This window comes from Alligator mississippiensis, chromosome 11 (genome assembly GCF_030867095.1).
Source record: "Alligator mississippiensis isolate rAllMis1 chromosome 11, rAllMis1, whole genome shotgun sequence".
Classification (NCBI taxonomy): Eukaryota; Metazoa; Chordata; order Crocodylia; family Alligatoridae; genus Alligator; species Alligator mississippiensis.
The window spans coordinates 22,544,165-22,557,235 of record NC_081834.1 but is presented as its reverse complement, the minus strand read 5'-3'; positions in this window follow the sequence as shown (position 1 = coordinate 22,557,235).

The window sequence follows — 13,071 nt, the reverse complement described above, 5'->3', positions numbered from 1 at the left end:
CCTCCTCTGCTCGTGCTTGTAGGGAGGCAGTTAGACGGGCCAAAGCTACCATGGAGCTGAGGATGGCAACCCAAGTAAAAGACAACAAAAAATTGTTTTTTAGATATATAGGAAGTAAAAGGAAGGCCCAGGGAGGAATAGGACCCCTGCTAAATGGGCAGAAACAATTGGTGACAGACAGGGGGGACAAGGCTGAACTCCTCAACGAGTTCTTTGCCTCAGTGTTCCTAAGCGAGCGGCATGACAAGTCTCTCACAGGTTGTAGAGAGGCAGCAGCAAGGCGCCAGACTTCCATGCATAGACCCTGAGATGGTGCAGAGTCACTTGGAAGAACTGGATACCTTTAAGTCGGCAGGCCCGGATGAGCTCCATCCGAGGGTGCTGAAGGCACTGGCCGACATCATTGCACAGCCACTGGCGGGAATATTTGAAAGCTCGTGGCTCATGGGCCAAGTCCCAGAGGACTGGAAAAGGGCCAGTGTGGTCCCCGTTTTCAAAAAGGGGAGGAAGGAGGACCCGGGCAACTATAGACCTGTCAGTCTCACCTACATCCTTGGCAAAGTCTTTGAAAAAATTATCAAGGCTCACATTTGTGAGAGCCCGGCAGGGCAAATTATGCTGAGGGGAAATCAGCACGGGTTCGTGGCAGGCAGATCGTGCCTGACCAATCTAGTTTCTTTCTATGACCAGGTTACAAAACGCCTGGACACAGGAGGAGGGGTGGATGTTGTATACTTAGATTTCAGGAAGGCCTTCGATACGGTATCCCACCCCATACTGGTGAACAAGTTAAGAGGCTGTGACTTGGATGTCTACACAGTCCGGTGGGTGGCGAATTGGCTGGAGGGTTGCACCCAGAGAGTCGTGGTGGATGGGTCGGTTTCAACCTGAAAGGGTGTGGGCAGTGGGGTCCCGCAGGGCCCAGTCCTTGGACCGATACTCTTTAATGTCTTCATCAGTGACTTGGTCGAGGGAGTCAAATGTACTCTGTCCAAGTTTGCAGATGACACAAAGCTATGGGGAGATGTGGACACGCCGGAGGGCAGGGAACAGCTGCAGGCAGACCTGGACAGGTTGGACAAGTGGGCAGAAAACAACAGGATGCAGTTCAACAAGGAGAAATGCAAAGTGCTGCATCTAGGGAGGAAAAATGTCCACCACACCTACAGCCTAGGGAATGACCTGCTGGGTGGCACGGAAGTGGAAAGGGATCTTGGAGTCCTAGTGGACTCCAAGATGAACATGAGTCGGCAGTGTGACGAAGCCATCAGAAAAGCCAATGACACTTTATCGTGCATCAGCAGATGCATGACGAATAGGTCCAAGGAGGTGATACTTCCCCTCTATCGGGCGCTGGTCAGACTGCAGTTGGAGTACTGCATGCAATTCTTGGTGCCGCAATTCAAGAGGGATGCGGATAACCTGGAGAGGGTCCAGAGAAGGGCCATTCGTATGGTTAAGGGCCTGCAGACCAAGCCCTACGAGGAGAGACTAGAGAAACTGGATCTTTTCAGCCTCCGCAAGAGAAGGTTGAGAGGCGACCTTGTGGCTGCCTATAAGTTCATCACGGGGGCACAGAAGGGAATTGGTAAGTATTTATTCACCAAGGCGCCCCCGGGGGTTACAAGAAACAATGGCCACAAGCTAGCAGAGAGCAGATTTAGATTGGACATTAGGAGGAACTTCTTCACAGTTAGAGTGGCCAGGGTCTGGAACGGGCTCCCAAGGGAGGTGGTGCTCTCCCCTACCCTGGGGGTCTTCAAGAGAAGGTTAGATGAGCATCTAGCTGGGGTCATCTAGACCCAGCACTCTTTCCTGCTTATGCAGGGGGTCGAACTCGATGATCTATTGAGGTCCTTTCCGACCCTAACATCTATGAATCTATGAATCTATGACACCTCTCATAAAGACCTGCTACAAGTGACTTTCTAGGACAAGCCACATCTGTGGCAGTAGGCCTTAAATATACAAGAGGGAAGCTGTGCCAATATTTGGAGGGAAATAGAATTTTTTTTAAGATGCCTTTCATCTTATTTACTTGAAGTTCCTGATGTATTTTGGATATCCCAAAATGCCTTGGACTCGTTAAAAATTATATGAGAAAAATTGTGATAATTTTACAAATAAGCATTGAAATTTTCCAGTTTCTCAGTGTCCTTGCTGGAGTGTTCGGGCATATCCTGTACATTTATAGTGCATTTCACAAATATATTTCTCAAATATACTTAAGCAACCAGTAAAACATATCTTCTAAGGTTACTTCACTTTGTCCAGAGCATTACTGAAGGACCTTTGTGGATTTACTTCAATAGTCTGCAGCGCAACTGTTTCCTTCAGGAAATTTTACTTTGTATGTGAAACAAGGAACTTTTGGTTATTCAACCCCCACCAAGAAAAAACCAAAAAACCCAAAAAAACCCAACAAGCAAACAACCCCCATACAACCCCTCTCCCCCCCAGCAATTTCCTTTTTGAGTTTCTATTAAAAAGCCAGATGCAGCATCTCCGAACCATTGCATTTCACCTAACCACTCATTTTTAATGCACTCATGACTGCAATGTCTAGGGGCTAATCATTGTGTTCCAGGCTCCTGAGTAAGGCTTTTCCAATTGTTCTGATACATGTTTATAAAAATTTCTTTTCCTCATGAAACTAAGTGCGTTTAGTAAATACAAAACGTTTCAAAATGATGTCCTCATCATACCCATTTTATTCCCAAAGCAGTTCTAGCTTTTAGTGGAAATAGTGCTATCAACAGGTTTTTATTCTAGATTAGAAAGGAGGTTATTAAATGCATGCCTCATCAGATCTTATTCTCATCACAAGAAAAAAGTCTACCTTAAACTGCAAAAGTAACTTAAACATGAAAGCCTGTATTTTAAAATGCCTTTTCTCCTTCCTTGATTACTCCATGTTCAGAATTAAACTCCTAATTCAGTATTGATCAGTTCTGTGAGCCACTAGCAGAAATGCATTGATTCTGCAAAACCCTACTTATAACAGAAGAAACAAATGCTCTCACCAGAGACAGATTATATAGCCCTGGGCATCTTTTGTGTAAGGCTCTGTAAGCAACAGCTGTCTCAGAAAGGGAGAGCAGCTGGGGATGGGCAGACATTACTAGGAATGCTGTGGGAAGAGATCTGGTCCAAATTCTGGCAAGGAGAAACAGCTGCCAAACAGATAAGCTCAGGCCCTTCTCCTCCTCTCTGCACAGACTTTCAGCACAGCATGACCTACACCACTGTCCCTCAGCCCAGTCACTAAACAGTGTACTGTGTATATGTGTCCACATGCCCTTGGTTTAGGAAGCAAAATATGAATGCAGATGTTGCCATGGCCAGGGCTGCTAGTAAATACCTATGTGCTCACTCTCCAGGTCAGGGGCTAAATATCATCATGGCATCCCTCTCTAGGCCAGGGGCTTTGTGCATCCCCCAACCCCAATTTCCTCCCCATGGCAGGGGCTATGGATACTCCCCTCTTCCCCCTTCCCAGGACAGGGACTGCATGCACACACTCCTCAAGCTCCAACTCCGGACCAGGGTCCCATGTTCCCTCTCTCCTGCAGCATCAAGGACATTTTATCTGTCCAGCTTTCTGCACTTACCGAGACATGTCACTGGGAAAGCCAAGCAGGACCTCCCAGAGCTTGAAGGGCCCTATCCTGCATAGGATCCTGCCCCTCAAGCCCCAGGAGAACACTTTGTCTGCATAGGACAATGGGCAATGTGCATTTTTGCCAAGAAAAGTGGATCAACTGTGTCAGGATGTATCCCAGCACACCTGATGCAGTTCATTTGGAGATGTCTATTTCTACCATCAGGGAGGGAGAATCCTATGCCAAGGCCCTACCACATCGAAGCCCTATTACAGGCAGACAATGAGTCAGTGATTTCCAGTGCTTCCAGGATTAACAACTGCAATGCATTTTTAAATAAAGGAAACCACACTGGTAATTCTACCTGTTAGCAGGGGTCTTTTAAGCAAGCTGGTCCATATTTGCCATACAATTTTGCAATGAAAAAAATACTACACCCTCCAGCTTGATGCTGAATGTTAATGAGTGCAGTGATTGCTTCCTATTCTATGAAATTAACCTATAAAGTCAACCAATCAAGAAACAGCAGAGGATTAACATGGAGAATGGAAGGCACCTTTTTGCAGTCACTAATCTATTTATGTGACATAGGCTTATCATAGGAAAGTAATTCTTCCATTTCCTCAGGTTCCCTGCCAGCAGTGGAATTCATAGCAGGAAAATGCAAACTCTTAGTGCCAAAGAATGAAGCAGGCAGATTGGAGCAATCTTGTTTTAAAGTGTTACTGTATAGTAAATCTGCATATGATATTAACCAGACATGGCAGTAACAAAGGGATTTGAATTCAATGCAGAAATTAAAGCCTAAAAAGATAGTGAGGATTTCAGCAAAGAAAGGGAAAAACTGGCTTTCAGCCATGACTCTCAGGGAATCAGCATTCATACCTAATTCATGTGCTGTATTTAACTTCTTCTCACTTTTCTCCAAGTCATCCTCCTAAGGACACTGGAGGCCAGGACAAACAACACTATCAATATGTCGGCATTTGAAATTCAGGGGAAATTAAAAGTTGCTTGTCACAAACAGTAAGCAGCAATTTGACTCAAGTCTCACCAGCAGATGTCTTCTTCCACCACTACCTCCCTCCTGACTTATGACACAGAGCTTAGGTACACTAAGAACTATAGAAAACCCCTAAAATAGATTGAGCAATACAAAAGCAATACAGTGTGAGCTAAACAGCAATAAGCAGTTGCTTTTTCATGGATGATAAACTTACTTCCTTTTTTAAGACAAGCAAGAGCAGCACCCCTTCTGGTGTTATTTCCTCCCCTCTCCCAGCATGTTCCCATTCCCTCAGTTGTGAAGCTATTTCATGAAATGGCCCATCCACAGAATGATACACTTTATTGTTCCCTTAGTCCCACCCTTACTCAGAAGTTCCAGGTGATAGTTTGATGCCCTTTATTACAGGGACTGGAGACTCATGTTTCTAATGGCCGTTCAGGCCTTCTAGGTGTCACAACCCAAGGGTGTGATTTTTGTTTTGTGTGCTTCGGCACTGCTAAATTGTTCCCGCCAAACTGCAGCTTCTTTGCAGGGTGCATTTCTTCTTTGCAGCACAGAAATGCACTTTGCAAGGAGTTCCCGCCATTCGTATTCAAATTCGTGCCCCGCTATTGGATAGTTCTAAATTATTCCTACGTGGCAGATAGCGATTGGCTTGCTAGCCGTATAAAAAGCTTGAGTGGTTTCCGCCCAAGTTGGAGGACTCCACGAACACCAGGAGGAGGAGACTTCACGCTGTGTGAAGATCTCTAAGCGCTGCGGATCCTTACCGACCCAACGCATTTCTTAAAAGGCAACAGGGGCCTGATCAGCCTCTGGCCTCTCCCCGTCACCGAGCGCAATCCCAACGTATCCTTCTTCCCTGCGCGCAAAAAGGATCCACGGAGCCTAACAACCTTTGTGTGAGTGAATTCAGGGCTCTTTACCATTACGTACTTTCTCCGGTTGGCACGACAGGCTCGCGGTTTAGAGCCTCCAACCGGATGGGCTAGAAGAGTATTCATGGGAAGGAACTCTAGTCCGCCTCTCTTCTTTTCCATCTGCAACTGTAACTCAAGCAAGTTTTCCTGCCTGCACCGCGACCATCTTCGGTGCAAGTAAAATAATCTTAAATCAACCACTACGCGTCCGTGACTAATTCTAGCTCGCCCCCGGTCTTCTCCGGCCCCGCGTGCCCGGGCTGCTGGCCACAGCTCGTGTGCGCAAAGACGGGCCCGGCTCGCCCCCGGCCCACACACTAGGTAGCTTTGTTGCCCTACCACTCTATTTATTAGGTTCTGCTATGATATGTTTCACTGTTCATGTCTGCTTGTTGCTTCAGGGTAAAGATTAAAGTCTAGATCCTATAGACCTTTATGTACCTAAATGGCACTTTTTCAGCCATATAATTAGCATTCTTGACACGTGAACAATTTGCGGTTCTGTTACATGTGAAGTATGGGTATGGTGGCCATCATAGAGGACACTCCGGTTTTCTGCTACTCTGTCCTTTCTCCTCTATTGATACGAAACCCGATGCCTTTATGTCCTCTATTTTTCTTTTCAAGAAGAAAAGACATAAAGGCATCTGGTTTTGTATTAATAGAAGACAGAGGACAACCAGACAACCTCTATGATGGTCACCCTAAGTATGAATGCAGAAGTGTCCATATGGTTACTATGCTTGTTCAGTATACACCACACTGGCCAAGCAGCTCCATGGCTACATACACACGGAAGTCACAAAATTCTGCCTCACCAAAAAGCCTATGCCAAGCAGGCACTGGATTTCATGGGAGGGTCCTCTCATAGGCCCCAGAGGTGGAAGAAGAAACAGGAGACGCAGGCTGTAGGCCTCTCTTACCCAGAGAGGGTTTTAACCTCCATCTTTCTGACTTGCCAGTACAGATTAGCTTTTGAAGCCCCTCTTTCCCCTCCACTCCAGCCTCCCTCAAGCAGACAAAAGATGTGGGGCCAGAAGGAAGAGAGCAAATTAGAGGGTGTTCAGCCCAGCAAGATGGAGTCTGCCCTGTAAGAGAGCAGGTCCTGCATTCTAGCTTTGGCTCTTACTCCCAAAGGGGCAGTAAAAACAAAACTCCTCACTACTCTTAATCCAATGAATACTAAATGGAAGCTGCACTGGCTCTGCTTCAAAAAGAGCACTGAAGAAGAGACTGGATAATGCCTAAATATGCATGGTGGTTAGAGCACTGTGCTGGAGAAGGGAAAGACTAGTCAGGGGAGCCTCATCAGTCTGAATGAATAGGCTCTTGTGAAGTCAGTGCTCCCACCTGCGTGTCTGAGTTCCCCTTGAGACTCCTGAAGTAAAACCTCTTCCTCCACTCTGGGCCTCATTCTCTGTTTCTCTATGCCCATGCACACCTGTCACATTCAAACTAGGCAAAAGTGATTACAGAAAAGTGCAAGACAGTGGAGAATCAAACCCAGAGCATGTGTGGGGCATGATGGAGAATCAGAAGGTGAGTGCCAGGCACAGACACTCAGGCCTACAGTATATTTTTGGTAGCTGTTAGACATGCATCACTCCATGAGTGAGGAAGTGTGTGCAATTAGAGACAGGCCAGGGTGCCAATATTCAGATCTGGCCTCAAACTTCCCCATACGTTGGGGTGGGGTTCTGTTTATATCCATGCCCAATTACTAATAGGTTATTTCAGAAGGCAAGCAGTCTTTCCACATCATGTAATAGCATGCCCGTACTTTGCAGAAGTATGAAAAGGAAGACAGCATTCTCTCCCTTACTGGATATACACAGCATTTCCTTGGGCAAGCATCAAAACAGTTTACCAACATCACTTGATTATTTTGTACCTGTAGAACTGGAGCATAGAAAGTAGCTGTAGAATCTTGATATTTGGTATCTACTAGGTATCCTAGGAGAGGACATTGCTTCCTATGTGTTAGCAACTGCTCTCCTTCCCTTGCCTTTTCTGAAACACTTATGGGCAAGGACGTGCTTTCATTGGTACAGTGACAGCACTAGTCCTTTACTTTAGATGGAGAACCCTATAACCCTGTTATATATCCAGCATCAGAGTTTGTTTTTGGCTTGGAAAACATGCTCATTTACAGGGGAGTTTGCTCATAATTCCCAACAAGGTGACATCCACTTAGGAGTCTCACATGTCCTCAGAGGAATTTTAGCTCCAGCTCTTGCAGAAGTTAGAGAGAGAACGGGCAGAAAGTTGTGGAATGAATGAAAAAGCAGATACTGAGCACTATACAGGTGCAAGATGTTGGGGGCAGGGGAAAGTGGGGGCATTACAGAATCACAGAGAAATAATCCTCTTCTAAGTTATAAATTTTCCAGATTAAAAATTAAATGTGGTTAATCAAAAAACAAATAGAGCAACAGATTTAATTGTTCGATACCATTAAAAACAAGCTAAAAATAGGAACAGAATCTTGAATGCATGCTCTTTCTTCCGAACTCCTGTTTTCCTTCCTCTGGCAGGAGTTCAGTAAACTGTCACTCCAAAGGAAATTAAAAGGTGATGTGTTATAAGATAACAAATGGGCTTGGAACACTATGTGGAAACTGTGGATTAATTACTGCACAAGCAGGTTGGATGCAGATGGCTCCAGCTTAGCAGCGATTTATGAGCCTTGATACACTGAAGAGAATATTTCCAGTCATAGATATTAAGAACATATATACCTCAGATGTGTCCTGGGGCACCAGCCATGCAGAGCAATTGTAACCCTGAAGTAAGTGAAAAAGGCAGTAGGTGCTCTGCAAGGAAGAAGTTGGGATGGACTAACTGCTGGTATCAGAACATCTACAGAGAGTTTTATTTTAATGTGACTTCAAATGGGAAAGGACAAAAGAAGGAGGAGGCCACTGAGCTTCTAACTGGTCTCTGTGCTCACATCCCTTGAAAACCTCTCATCCCCTTCTAAGCTGATTAAGGGATGTCTGGGGAGATGAGTCTCTGGGGAAAGAGTGTTACTAAAGGACCAGAATGGAAATAACTGTAAAGAATTGAAGACAGCAATAAAAGAGCAACACCAGGTAACTGAAAGGCACCTTGGATCTGTGAATAAAAACCAGAAACTCCCAGCATGGATCCATCCCTCAGAAACTCCACCTCATTCAACCCCATTAAACATGCTGGAGCATTGGTCAAACCCTTGCATGGAGTTTCCATCTCTGTTATCTAAATACAAGATATTATCAGATTGAAACTACTGCATGCTGCTTTTGCATAGCGGTGAATGGCTGAGCATGTGCAGTGCAGAATCAGGCCTATTAGAATGAAAGGAAAAACATGGTTATGAGATCCTGGTATTTTTGAAGCTGTGAGTTTTTTACTGAAAGCCAATGCATAAGGGCCCTTAGATAGTCTAGAAAACCCAGGTAGTGATTGACAAGAGTGAAGCCCCCAGGGTGGCATTAGCTCTGATATAGATGGGCAGGCAGTAGATGGAAAAATTAGCAGGCTCAAGAGCTCTGGGTACTGCAGCAAAGAAGCATGTGGCAGAAAATATACACAGTTTGAACATTAGGTAAAGTGTTTGTTTTTGATCATTTATGTAATCTGCTGAGGGGAAGCAAAATGGAGCCTGAGTGCCAATGAGAGCACTGACTTTGTTCTGGCACTGCTCTTATGCCAGGCCACTCCATTGGACCTATTTGATTTGGTGTCACAGACAATGTGACCAGAGACAGGGCCAGTGTCTATGATAACAGGTGAAAAAAGGGAAAGTACAGAGGTGAAAGGAGAAGTAAAGGATGAGATTGGAGAATGAGGATAGGGACTGGTGTTGAAGGGAAAGTAGATGGAAGGTGCCCATGAAGGGGTATTGGAGTGGATAAACATAGTCTAGTAGTTGGTGCATAAGACCATGAGTTTGAAATCCTGACTGCCTGTTGACTTCCTGGGCATCTTTGGAGATTTATCAAAGGGTGGCCCTGCAGGGCTTTGCTCTATTCAGTTTGCCCTCCACTGGACTCTTTCTTGTCCACATCCTTTCTATAGTGGGGCGCGTAAAACTGGACACAGTACTCCAGATGTAGTCTCACCAGTGCAGAATAGAGTGGAATAATCACTTGCCTCAATCTGCTGGCAACACTCCTACTAATGTAGCCTCGTATCCTATTAGCCTTCTTGGGAACAAGGGCACACTGCTAACTCATATCCATCTTATTGTCTACTGTAACCCCCAGGTCCTTTTCTGCAGAGCTGCTTCCCAGCCAGTCAGCCCCCAGGCTGCACTGGTACATGGGGTTGTTCCATCCTAAGTGGAGGACTTTGCATTTGTCCTTGTTGAGCCTCATGTTTGGTCCAGTCCTCCAATTTGTCTAGGTCACTGAATCCTAGCCCTACCCTCCAGTGTACCTCCTACACCCCTCAGCTTGGTGTCATCTTCAAACTTGCTGAGGGTGCAATGCATCCCATCTTCCAATAAGAGTCCACCTATTTACAACTGCCCTACAGCAGGCAAACGAAGCTCCTCTCTGCCCTGCTGATGCATGTCTTTCCTTTTTCATGAATTCTCTCCAACTCTTGCAAGTGTACATAGCCAATGGGAATGCCTGGACCTCTGTGGAGGGAAAGTTCAGGGAGACCTCTGCATTTCCTTTCTTTCCCTGCAGTTTTTCTTCAGGAACTACCAGCAACTGTTGCTACAGGAGATTTCTCATGCTATACACTCCTCATTAAATTTACCATCTTTCTTTAAAGCAAGCAGACAGGACTAGACTTTCATCATCTGTGTTTTGCTTTGGGTTGTGAACTAAACATATAGCTGACTACCCATCATACTCATTTGAGTAGTTTCTTTGAAGTCAATTAATGGCATTGGAATGACCAGAAGTCAACAAGAACATTCAGATTAGTTGCTTTGGTTTCCTAGGGTCTTCTACAACCCAGAGATCTGCTTCCTTCCTTCCTCCTTGTGACAAGGTATTTAGCAGAATTTGCAGATTCATTGGAATCTGAAAGGGCCATGCTGTGAGCACTTCTGCTGTGGCCTCAAACTTGCAAACTCTGGGTTGTCAACTGTGAGCCTTAGTGCCCACATCAAGATCTGTTAGATGTAGCTTTTATTGCAGAAAAAAAAAAGAACTGGCTTATAATGGCTTGGGGAAGGAGTTCCTGACTGTAGATGGCAGCCTGAAGAAACAGGTTATTAATGTGTCTGTACAAATTTCATACAAGTTTTAGTCGGAAACTGCTAACAGCACCAAAGCAAAAAAAAAATGCTGCCAATAGAGGTAATGGAGTGGTAGGAAAAAGTGAAGGAAAATGCCTGAGTTAGGAATTTGGCAGTTATATATATAATTATATATTATATACACCCACATTATAAAACAGGAGACTTATCGCCTCGATCCCTAGTATTTTTCAAGGAAGCAACATATGCACAGTACCTAAGAATGCAAACCAGCTACAGAACATCAATTAAGCCAGGCAGCCCTAGTTCTGTGATTAGACCAAAGCAGTCAACCCCGCTGTGCCCTGGAGTTCCACTGAAGTCAGCTAGGGTTTTCCTGAGTGGAAGATCTGGTTGAAATTCAAAAGCCCAAAAGGCTCTTAATATGGCAAGAGTCAAAAGCTAAATTACTGTCATTGGGAGAAAGGAGGGTCTGGGGGGTTACAGCACTAGTTTGGGAGGTTTAGGAGATTAGAGTTCAGTTCTCTGCTTCTCAAAAAACTGCATGATCTTGAACCAATGAGTCTCTTAATTCCATTTTACAGAAAGGAGCTAACAGTGCTGTCTGCTTCTCTGGGAGATGTTCTAAAGAATACATAAAAGGTCAAGACACTCAACTAGTATGATAATAGGGACCATGTAAATACCAGATATCATAAATATGAAAGAATTCTTAAAAAATATACAGATCTCTCTCTGTCCCAAGTGTCTTCTATTGAAAAGTACCTCTAATAAACAGTTTGCATGCAAATATTTTTTCCTGTATTAGAAACAGCCAACCATAACAAACCAGAAAGATAGACAGGGCTTTCTCCTCTTCTGTGTTTTTTTCATCTAATTAAGAACATTTTCTTTAGCCCACTGACTCTTGGCAGAGCTGAGATGGGAGCTAGTTTAGTAAAATAAGATGCATAATGACACTTTAAGAACACCCACTCAGACAAGTGGATGCAGAAAAAGTTGTTACAGCTACATGAATAAACCATTGCTTGTAGTGAATCATTTAGCTGCCATATTGTCATATAGGCTATTCTGTCACCAAAAAGGTTGAGGCTGAGAAATCCCTTGTTGTGTACAGTACAGAATGAATGGGGTATGGAGGGGAAGTATTTTATTCTTTTCTCTCTGCCTATTTTACATGAACCCTTTCCCATAAATTGCCTCAATTACATCTATTATTAGTTTACATGTCAATGGCAAGATTTCATAGATTTCATAGATTTCATAGACATTAGGGCTGGAAGGGACCTCGGAAGATCATCAAGTCCAGCCCCCCGCCCAAAAGGCAGGAAGTCAGCTGGGGTCATAGGATCCCAGCAAGATAAGCATCCAGTTTCATCTTGAACGTGTTCAATGAAGGCGCTTGAACCACCTCCGGTGGCAGGCTGTTCCAGACCTTGGGGGCTCGGACAGTAAAGAAATTCTTCCTTATGTCCAGCCTGAAACGATCTTGTAGTAGTTTGTGACCATTCGACCTCGTCATCCCTTGGGGCGCTCTGGTGAACAAACGTTCCCCCAGATACTGGTGGTCACCCCTGATAAACTTGTAGGTGGCCATCAGATCACCCCTGAGCCTGCGCTTTTCCAGGCTAAAGAGCCCCAGGGCTCTCAGCCTGTCATCGTAGGGTCTGCTTCCCTGACCTCTGATCATGCGCGTGGCTCTTCTCTGGACTCTCTCAAGCTTCTCCACATCCTTTTTGAATTGTGGAGCCCAAAACTGGATGCAGTACTCCAGCTGCGGCCTCACTAAGGCCGAGTACAGGGGGAGAATGATGTACCGGGATTTGCTTGAGAAGCATCTATGGATGCAAGCCTGCGTTTTGGTCGCTTTACTAGCCACAGCATCGCATTGCAGACTCATGTTCATCTTGTGGTCAATGATGACCCCCAAGTCTCTTTCTTCCATAGTGCTAGCCAACATAGCACTGCCGAGCCTATAAGGATGCTGAAGGTTTTTTTTCCCAAGGTGGAGAACCTTGCATTTATTGGCGTTGAACACCATCAGATTCTCGTCCGCCCACTTGCTGAGCCTGTCCAGGTCAGCCTGGATCATCCGCCTGTCTTCTGGTGTGGATGCTTTGCCCCAAAGTTTGGTGTCATCTGCGAACTTGGCCAGTCCGCTTCTGACTCCAGTGTCCACATCATTAATGAAGATGTTGAACAGTATGGGTCCAAGGACAGAGCCCTGGGGGACCCCACTGGTCACAGGACACCACGATGAGTGACTTCCATCAATTACTACCCTCTGGGTCCGACCCCGGAGCCAATTTTCCAGCCAGCGGATCGTGGAGGACCCAAGGCGAC